We start from the raw sequence: 11026 nt of genomic DNA, 5'->3' as shown, positions 1-11026 counted from the left end.
TTGTCTAGAGGCTGTTTTCTAGTTGCACTATCTCCTTCTAATAAACCAAGATCAATATTATTGGCAGTAACTCTATTATTATCTGAATTATTTCCCAGGGGGAATGGCCCTACAGGCCTTCTAGGAATTCTATTTCTAGAGACCACATAGGCATAAGTATCAATGTGATCTTCAATTTCTACTCCAACTATCTTAGCTACAGAAATAAATGCAGGATCTTGAAAATTTTCAAAGAAGTTTTTCTTAATTGTACCTTTGAGTGTAGCTTTAGGATCTTCCAGGTTTTGGACCTTTTTTGAGCCCACGGCAATTTCCAGAATAGTTCTTCCACCTATATCAATTCTGGAGCTCTTCCTCTATGCCTGGACTGGACCCCACTTGTTCTGCTTTAGGGGAGCTGGGGCAACATTAGGTGAGTGATTTGGACTGAACACTATCTCTTCCTGGGTTTCACTAGGGTTTCCAACCTTAATCCGATCTTCAAGCATACTGATGTTATCTTCATCTTCCTCATCTCCAATTTCCATCTCTTGCAGCATTTTGAAGCTTTCCTCCATGGAGATGGGGTCTTGAAGTTGCTGAAGCTATGCTAACACATTCTGCTTCCCTTGGTGAGAGGACCCAGGTGTAGAGCCACTTCCACCAGACTGGGAGGATGGAGCATTCATAGCACCATGAGAGCCTCCAGCTCCATTGTCACTAGTGATTTTTTGCTGTCCCTCTTTCTCTTTGCTTTTTTCTGACTCTTCATCCAGCAGATCATCTTGATCAAGATCTTCCACTGGTGGCTCCACTACTATTTTAATCTTATAAAGCTTATCTCCTATCCCAAAAATCCTTTCAGATGGGATTTTGGTAAAGTCCTTACATCTGATTTTGATCCTGACCACTTCAAAGAAGTTTTTGAAATTTCCTTGCCAATCTACATCTATCAAAGTACCTAAGACAGATGCAAGCTGTTCCAACACTGACCATTCTGCCCACTTTGGTGCCACACCTCTCAGCTGAAGCCAAACAGTTTGAAGCTCTGCATGATATTCCATCTCCCCCTTCCACACTTCCACATTGACTGATACACCATCAATCTCAGGTAAACCAAAATTTGGATCACCAGCCACTGTTTCTACTGGAATGTGTGGAGGGAATTTGACCAAGAAGGTCCAATTGTCTAACATCCTAATATGCCATGGCCAGTTAGTCTTGTAGATAACAGAAAAGTTGTGACCCAATTCTTCCTTAGTAACTTGCCCAGCTTGAATGTACACTATTCCAACATTCTTTGCATTTCCCACATGTTGCTCATTGACATCAGGGACATCTATTTTGAAGTAGCCCAGACCAGAAGCAGCACTGCCCACATATTTGGCACAGTTCCTTGGTTTTTTCCTAATGGGGCATTCATCCACCTTGTGTGTCACCATTTTGCAGATGAAGCAGGATGGGGGTTTGGGGCACTGAGCCTTGTGGTGTCCTGGTTCTCCACAAGTGTAGCAAGTAACATCACTATAATCTGTTCCTAAGGCATCCTTAGCCTTGCTGGCATTCTTGTTTTTGCTTTGTGATTGTTTCTTCTTCTGTTGCTGCACTGGATTGTTGTCCTTGTTCCCCTCCCCTCCTGACTGCACTGGAATGCTCTGCCCTTGATTTCCTTGGAGCTGTGACTGTGCAAGCATCTGCCCCTGATACCCCTGAGCACTCTGCTGCTGTTGCTGATTCATCATCTGATTCTGCACCTGATTCTGATTTGCCCCCCAGTTACCAGGGCCCCCTCCCCATTGATTCAGCATCGGAGGCGGTTGCAGGAAGGGCCCCTGATACCATGGGGGAGGAGGAGCACCTTGGAAACCAAAGCCGAAGGGGAACTGCTGCGGTGGGGGGCCAAATTGTTGGGGCGCCCACTGATTCTGTCAACTCCCTCCACGATCAGCTTGTTCTAGATGCCCTTCACCACCTCCACGATTTCTGTTGGGGTCGCGTCGGCCTCGGCCGCGCCCGCGGCCCTGAGCATCAGCCATGGCAGCTTGCTCCGGGGACCTAGGACGCTCGTCGCAGCACTCTCTCACCGATTTCAGCAGACGGTGTTGGTCAGGATCCCAGATCGGGAGGCCGGCGCCGGCGGGGAGTTGTTGGATATTGGGTGGACTTGGGAGGGGATTAGGTTTTGTAGGCTCACCTCCCCCCACAGCTGGCCGTAGTGCATTCTGATGGCATCATCTTCTTCCTCACGTGGCCTCTCCACCTCAGCAAGCTCCTCCACGCAAGCACGCAGCCCAATTTTCCCCGGCCGCGCCTCTCTGACCGGTGGGACCTGGGTCCGATCTTCTCTGGCAAAGCAGAGGATTCTGCCCACCATAGTCACCGGAGTTTTCTCCGGCAAGGGACAGCCCTGCCTGTCACTGCCCATGTGTCGCAGACGACCAGTCTCCTTTTCCACCACTTGTATCACCGAGTCCGCCGCTCTCCGAAGGGGGGAACCGAGATCTGAGGCAGCTTGATGGAGGCAGAGGGGATTCAAGACCTCACCAGCAAAATTCAGGGGAGTGGAGGTTGGAGAGACCAGAATGCTCTCCATCTGGCTCTGCTCGCTGACGAGGAAGAGCTCACCTCTGCACGCGCCCATGCAATTACTTCCTCCGGCGAGATCTCCTCTCCCTGTCTCATCATCCGCCTCATCTCTTCCTCCGACGCCTCCGTACAGATCCTGGTGACCAATTTGACCATCGAATCTCCCCTGATTGGGAGTCGCATCGTCCTCCGCATACGTGCTCGATGCATCTCCTCCGCCATTTCCTCTCCGTCATAGCGCATCCCTCTCCCCCTCCCTTCCATGAAAGGGCAGGAAGCGAGGAGGGGAGGAGGTAGATGGAGGTGGGGCGGCCGACAGGGGCGCTGCGGCGGTCCGGCGCGCGAGGCTCGCCGGCGGGAGTCGCTGGATCTGGTGGCTACGGTGGTAGGGGGACGGGGCGAGACAGGTGAGAGCGTGAGCGAGAGCGCTCATTTATTTTAGTGCAATACACATACAGATATCGTGCTTTCCAGTCCGTACAAAACTTCGATGCATATTTATGTGTAGTTCCAATTTCACTACACTGCACATGTGCATTGTTGCTATTTCTCTTTCTTGACTGTCTAATGGAAAATAATTTTAAAATTACAAACGAAAAATCACGAAACTATTGCTTTGGCGAAATATGAGAATGTCTAGGAGAAAAAAAATGAAAACTAGTTGGTGATGAGTCCAAAGATACAAGGCCACTAATAATAGCAGAAAGCTTGCTGAATCGGGCAATCCCTCCTCTCCCAGTAGTAGTAGTGTGGCCGCGGGTGTAGGTTCCTGGGACGTTGTTCAGTACCTCGTGCCAGGAAGTTTCTTACGTTGTGGCGCCGCAAGTGCTACAGCGTAGGCATGGTCACACCCCGGGCAGTGATGTGGCCCGGGGGCCGCTCGTGTTGTACCCGCGGGTGGTGCTAGAGCGTCTGCATAGCCACACCCCGGGCAGTTCGGTTGGTTCGGCGGCCGGGGCGCTGAAACTGCCGTACCAGACGACGGTGGTGGCGGAGCGTAGGCATTGCTACACCCGGGGCAGTTCTGTTGCTTCGGCGGCCCCGGGCCACAAGTGCCGTACCAGCCGGCGGTGGTGCTGCATATTCATGGCTAGAACCCGGGTGGCTCTTTCTCCTCGGCGGGCCTGGTATTGGTGAATTCCGCCATATTCTTCCTCCACGCACTCCCCTCGGAAAATTAAAGGTTGCACCTGCATGAACACCACCATCGCATACAAATCACACAATTAGCGCCAGTTGTCGCATGCATGGACATCAACTCCAAAGATAACAAAACACCTGCAGGGCAGGAGGTTACCTTTGGCCCTGGCAGCAGAGCATGGAAGCAGCAAGCAGCATACGATAATAGCCAGGAGGACCAAATCGTAGGATGAAGAAGATCGCTTCATTATATCGATGTCAAACTAGCTTCTTGTTAGCCTTATGCCTGTAGACAGTTCCTAACGGCTTCTTTTATAGGATTAGTACTAGTATACTCCCGAATCGTAGTGACATTAATCAAATTAATTAGTAGCAGGTGACTTTAGGTCAAAGTCGTCTCTCGGTACGCATGTTCGCGGTACTCATCCTGGATTCGATTCTTTGCCAAAATTGCCAGCCTGATGTGTCTTGGGAGTCAAGCGATGCTAGTCGCCTGCTAGAACAGGTCAGGCAGGAGTGTAAAATAAAGTGGAAATTCGCTTTTGAGCTTTGTGCAATGGATAGTGGCACAGCTATAGTTTGGACAAATTTTGTGACAACCACTGAATATCAGAGCGACTGGATAGCAGCACACACTTATTATTATTTTTGCGATTGAAAATGTATTACTCATCTCATAATGTTCATACAATCAGCAAGAGCCAACTCTACTGCATCTATGCGCAAATTTATCTAAATTGTCGCTGGCCTTATTTTGAGTGCGACTAACATGAGTAATACAAGATTCACGAAGACACATGAGGTGCCTAGTCTCCTTAACAAGCGAGGAGTAGACCGATCTTTCCAGTTCCCGAAAATGAATCAACTTAACTGTAATAATAGAATACATCTCAACCATGATTGGCAAGTCACTCATCTGGATGGCAATCGACAAACCTTCCATGCAGGCACATAAATCAGCTTAGCTTCACGGCAAATTCTTCCGCCGGCAGGGGTGGACTTGCTGGGGACGCCCAGAGTATGGAGCCATGATCTTGGGCAACCGCACCCTAGCCATCACGCTTGTCGATGAAGAAGGTTGATGATGATGATACTAGCGACAACAGATACGCCGGCTGCTTTGTTGATGTATGTCTGCATGAGCGCCCCCCTACCTGGTGCACCAGATGTTGGGGCCCGTGTGTAGAACACACGCGTGACATCGTGGACTAGAGACGTCCTTCTGATAGTTCAGAATCGGGGCACGAAGGCACGGACCTACGCTACCAAATCTTGCACGATAGACACGGGGATTTACCCAGGCTCGGGCCGCATGGTGCATAATAATAGCCTACTCCTGTTTTTATGTGTGTTTGATGGGTGGATTAGAGCTTACAAAACCTTCCCGGGAACGGGGAGTGTTGTGTATCCCTACTGGCATTCTACCAAGTGTCCAACCTTTTCGCTATTTGCCTTTTTCTTCCAATTTTTTCACCCCCCTTTAACTCTTGGCTTAGCCCTCCTTTTATACTCCAAGGGGTACCACAGATGGCTTCGAAGCTAAGAAAGTGATTTGGATCCGACCAGGTAGGTAGATGCCTTAAATGTGTGATGAGGTGTCATTGCCTTTTGTCGTCCGGGAGGGACCCATGTCTTGTCAAAATCGACTTAGGTGACACCTGCTGGACGCGTGACACATCTCGGCACTGGTGTGCACCATGCGGCGGCATGGGTGAGTGAATCACCCCTTGTGTCCTTCCCACCAGCCGCGTGGCGCGTGAGTCCTGCGAGCGCAGAACGGCTATGCTACACGTGGGTGAGACAATAGCTTGCTGTCGAAGGCTGGCTGAGTGCACGCCAGCTGGGGGCAGCCGTTGTCGGGTGAGGTCGTTCCCCGGTCTTGGCCATCTGTCGTTGCCGGATGTCTTTGCTGGGTACTTGTTGAACTTGTGGGCGCCGGAGGTGGAAACAAACCCTTTGTACAAAGATTTGCATGCCACCACCGAGCCCAAGGCTTGCTTGATAGATCTTCTCGTTGATATTCTTCTTCACGAAGATATGCATACCACCACCATGGAGGATGATGGCACGCTGCTCTTCCTTCTTCTTGAGCTTGATCCGTGGCGACCGTGAGGTGCACAGTTGGTGTGTGATGCATCTTGTCACGACACCACCACAGGCTTTCTTTGTCTTTCTTCTTTAATATCTGATATGCATACTCGTGCATATTGGAGAAAAAAATGATAAAGAAGACCACATAAGAATTGCACGCACAAATCACACCATTGTTGCCAGATTTATACAACAATTATGTTCTCTTGGGTTTCATCTTCATAAGAGTTGCTGAGTTTTGTCATTGGCTCGTCAAGTCTAAGACAATCCTATTCCTTTATCCGGGCTTGTGACTGGCTATGTTGTCAGATTTGTATTAAAAGTTATATATTGGAACATACAACACAATACTACCTCTGTCCCATAATATAAGGCATTTTTGCAGTTCAAAATGAACTGCAAAAACATCTTATATTCTGCCATAATATAAGACGTTTTTGCAGTTAAAAATGAACTGCAAAAACATCTTATATGGACGGAGGGAGTAGCATATTATTCAATCCTTCATTTATTTTCCTGCTACAAGCAAACAACTTTCTTAAGTTTCATTGCAATTCAAGCACGTAGCACAACACCCTCCTCGATGGTACATAATGGCATATTGGAGGTTCAAGTATAAGGGGCGCTCGCAGCAATCTGCAGGGTCTTGCGGGACGGCACAAGTGCCGACGTCTTGAGCGGTGGTGGAGGTGCCCGCCTTTTAGGAGGCGGCAGCAGGGGCACCGGCTTTGGCTCCGGCTTTGGATTCCATGATGGATTGGGCCGCGGCGGCGGTGGAGAAATCGTTGGTCTATGGCTTCCCTCCAGAGCAACTACACATACGTGATTCATCCATCATCATTCATTTCGGCCGTAAGTGTGTAGATGAATGCATGATAAATACTATATTCAGTAATCAGTACGCAGACATGCATGTACGGCTATGAAGCCGGACGTACCTACGTAGCTAGCTGAGATTACTTCGAGTGGTAAGTCGTATACGACGTACCTTGGATCGCGGCCGAGCATGTCAGGGAACAGAATATGAACTGCCAAAGTGCGTGCAAGGGAGGAAGAAGAAGAAGAAAGCTCCATGATATCTGCCCAGGTTTTAAACTAGATTTTCGATCTCTTTATAGCTTCATTTACAGCAAGGATGAGTACGAGTACAAGTGTTGTGCCCGCTCGTAAAGGTAAGATTTTGATTGGCTGCTAGGATCTCTTCTTCTTCTTCCTGGCCACATGGATGGCTAGAAACCAACGGCTCAAGTCATCGATCGGTCAACGGAGACAAACACTTTGGAAAATTCAGCTATGAATTGACAAGTAATCGTTGTCGCATTCTTAGCTCCACGCTAGTTGCACAAATACGTGCGGCACGGGATTAATGCACTCAGACTCGGAATGCAAAGATTCTGCTGTAAATTGATCTATTTTTGCCAGCATTTCCCCTAGCTGAGCATGTTGTATGTCGTATAACACGATTTTCCATTGAACTAATGTCCTAGAAATTCTCCTGAAAACAATCAGCAAGACAGACCAAACACACCCAACAACCTGAATGTCTTAGAGCATCTAGAGCCGCATACACCTAATCCGGTCCCTCAAACGTCCACGCTTTCGCTGTCAAATTTTCAATTCCACAGTCATGTCCCCCACTTTTCTCCTAATACGTCCGGTCGCATGCATGTCATGTGATTGGTGGAGATGGGGAAAGAGAAAGAATAAACAAAGAGAAAAGATGGTCTATATTGGGCTAAATCATATGTGACAGATGCAGGACCACTGACCGGACATGTCCGGACACTCCTCATACTCCTCATATTGTCCCCAGATTTGTCCTCAATACAAGGAGTGACGGAAAGCCCGGACGTTTAAGAAGGCTTTGAGGGGTCTGGTTGGATCAATTGTTTCCTTCTCTCTCATGTCCGGTCAATGATCCTGTGTCCGCCCGGTTAATTTAGGGAGTCCGGCTGTAGATGCTCTTGCATATCTCTCTTCACTATCTTTAATGCTACTGTGGTTCGCGTTTTAATTTGTGCTTATCTAATGCTTGAACAAATGTTAGTGTGATTTGAATTATGCAATGGTGGTTGAACCTATGCAGTTTTGGGTGTATATGATGGATATGAAATATGTGGTTGCCTACTTTCAAATTCAAATTCTAGAGATTTTCAGTTGTAGAGATTAATTTATGAGGAAAAAACCAGCTGCGTTGGCAGATATTCAAACCGGTGCCTAGGCTCGTCTACACCCAGCAAACAATAAAATCAAAATAAATAGTAAAAAATTCAAAAAATTCAGAAACTTCCTAAACTTTTTTGCAAGAAAGATGCTTGAGTGCACCAGGTGCGTGCAAAATTTCATGGGCAAAAGACATTCGAGGAGCTCATGCCAAAAAAGACAAAATCATCTACGAACAATGCGTTTTTTCAAACTTCCTCACAGACTCGAATTTTGTCTTTTTTGTCACGAGCTGCTCGAATGTTCAAACTCCACCAAATTTGGCACGTGCATCATGCACTCGTCCATCTTGCACCAAATATATATTTTTTGGATTTTTTGAATTTATCTACTATTTCAAATGATTTTACTGTTCACGGATGGGAGCATCTAGACCTGGGTGCAGAAACACCGCGTCCCTGCATTGGTCATCACATTGCACACGGTTTTACAAAGCAAAACGTCTGCAATGAACACCTAACACACGCGCTTCATTGTCTCCAAACGTTTGCCATGAACCTGTGTAGCACACATGTTTCATTGTCTCTAGACACATCGAAAATGGTGCGTTGTTGAAGAGCGTGTGTGATAGGCTCCCTTATCGAATACGCTCAGCTTGTACAAAACATGTGCGACAAGTATAGCACCGCTCATGTTTTGTTGTTATTAAATGTGTGTCACACCGCAAATGGCATGCAAGAGTAGAGTGTGTGTGATAGGCCCCTTATCGCACGTGTTGCAAGGCAAACTGTCTCCAATGTGTTGGGCGCATCGCAAATGTTACGACATGGTATAACGTGTGTGATAGGCCTATCATCCCTCACGATGTCCACGGACAGAACATTTGGGACGTTGGATGCATCACAAATACTTACCTCGGGAATTATGTGTGTGATATGTTCGGGCATTGCAACTAATTGCTTTTTTCCGAACTGTCTGCATCATGGAACCCTATCACGCACGGTTATCCCGTAGCGTGTGCGATGCACCTATCTATCGCACACAACCGTGGGACAACGGTTTGCAACTGCGTGTGTGATACAGGGTTTAGACTGTGTGCGATGAGCTAAACTGCACTAGCGTTACAAGCGACATAAAAACAAAAGGGAAGAAAAAAAGAAACAAGAAAGAGTGTTGTGGGTTGGGGCATCACTAGTAAAAACCAGTTGTGAAGTTTCGCTCTCGGACACCGTTATGGGGCAAAAACCTACTAGCCCGAGATACGAAAACTAAACAAGCTTGGGATCAACACTGTCTCGAAAGATAGAATCGTCATTCTAAACCACCTCCGGGAAGACAAGTTGTAATATAAGTTCAACTAACCATCATTCTTTATCACTCCAGAATCGGAAGCAGGGTTTCACTTCACTTTTTTGAAATAGGCTTTGTCCCTCTTTATAAAGGACGCCGATAACTGTCACACGTGTGGCATATACGACATGCGCCCATACATCGTGTGTGGTGTGAGCAGGAGGCAGCCCACACGGGCTGTGTGTGGGTAGACATTAGAATTGCCCACACGTGTGGGCGCGGGTACTTCGTGCCACACGCCCAACAAGTACTACTCATCTCTACCCCATGCGTGTGGCACGAAGCAAAAATGCCCACATATCCTGACGCAACTACGTTAGGTACCCCGCGGGATGACGATTTAGTTGCCATCCTGGTTGGCAGATGTAGTTATCTGGGATGGCAAGTGTAGTTGTAAAAGCATGACAACTCTATCTGTTTTGGTTAACTATAGTTGCCATGTCTAATTTATGGTAGTTGCCGCGTGTAATCAAACTGTAGTTGCCGTGTGTGATTAACTACTTGTCACAAAAGGTCAAAACAGTAGTTGCCATGTGTGTTTACCTAGTTGCCACGTGTGGTCCAACCATAGTTGCCATGTATTGTTAATCACAGTGTCCATGTGTGTTTATCTGGTTGCCACGTACGCGCAACTGCAGTTGCCGTGTAGCAAAGAATCATAGTTGCCATGTGTGTGTACCGAGTTGCCACGTTTGCGTAACTGCAGTTGCCGTGTAGCAAAGAATCACAGTTGCCATGTGTGTGTACCGAGTTGCCACGTTCGCGTAACTATAGTTGCCATGTGTGTGTACCGAGTTGTCACGTTCGCGTAACTGCAGTTGCCATCCACAAGATAGGAGTGTCGTGTGGGCGAAAAGCAGTTCGTCCACACGCGCATGACCTAAGTGGTGGTTGTGTGGGCGAAAAGCAGTTCGCCCACACAACGCAGCTGGCAAACAGCGTGGTGCGGGCGTGTGGGCAAACTCTCCAACGCCCACACACCAGCCCCGTCCTACATGGCACACCAAATCCACCTTTTCGTGTCAAGATTCGTGCAAAAGACAGTGAACAACAATCCAGTCGTGTGGACGAGTTGGGTAACGCCCACACGTGTGGGCGTTAACATTTCCGTTTATAAATAAAGCAACCAGTATGTCCATATAATAAGTTCAAGTGCAGCAAAATAATAAAATAGTATGTTGGGGCATCAATACAAACACACCCAAATAAAACATAAAAGAAATAGGAAGGAGTTTCACTTCATGAACAAGCTTAGTCGGTATGCGCAGCATTCAGTTCCTGCTGACCTCCTACGTAGCACACCACGGCGGCGGCGGCGGCCTTTCTCCCCTTTGGGGGTGTGAATTACCCCACGGGGGCGGAGGCGTCCTTCCTCTATGGGTTACGAAAAAGGGTTTCCTCCCGCTTTATATATAAAGCAATATCGCAGTACATCTGAGAGAACGATACAAATACACACCATCCAACACCGCACACAAAACACACCCAGGACGAGATACAAGGGTGCCGGGCACCAACACACCACTCCAGCGACTACAAAGCACACAAAGGATAAGAAAAGGAGCACCGCCTTGAGCCGACGGAGATCACCGAGAGCGATACCTAGGAGAGGTGAGAGGCCAACGGCGAGAGTGAATTACATCTTCACGAGCTAGCCGGGCAAGATCTTGCCCTGCTGGTAATTGGTTCTCCCGTCATTCCAAAATAGTTCATGGTT

At 47.8% G+C, this 11026-nt stretch overlaps 1 long non-coding RNA gene across 1 annotated transcript; it reads right to left on the bottom strand.

Annotated features, from left to right (window-relative positions):
* Positions 1-3202: 3202 nt before the first annotated feature.
* On the bottom strand, positions 3203-3979 carry LOC125547504 (uncharacterized). The gene is made up of 2 exons (XR_007300686.1): positions 3863-3979; positions 3203-3755 (listed from the first exon to the last, which is right to left on the bottom strand). It is a non-coding gene; the product is annotated as an uncharacterized LOC125547504 (long non-coding RNA).
* Positions 3980-11026: the final 7047 nt, after the last annotated feature.

Source organism: Triticum urartu, chromosome 3A (assembly GCF_056163025.1).
Source record: "Triticum urartu cultivar PI428250 chromosome 3A, HENAU_Tu73, whole genome shotgun sequence".
NCBI classification, from domain to species: Eukaryota; Viridiplantae; Streptophyta; class Magnoliopsida; order Poales; family Poaceae; genus Triticum; species Triticum urartu.
Note: the sequence above shows the minus strand (reverse complement) of the source record. Positions and strands in the feature narration are given on the sequence as shown.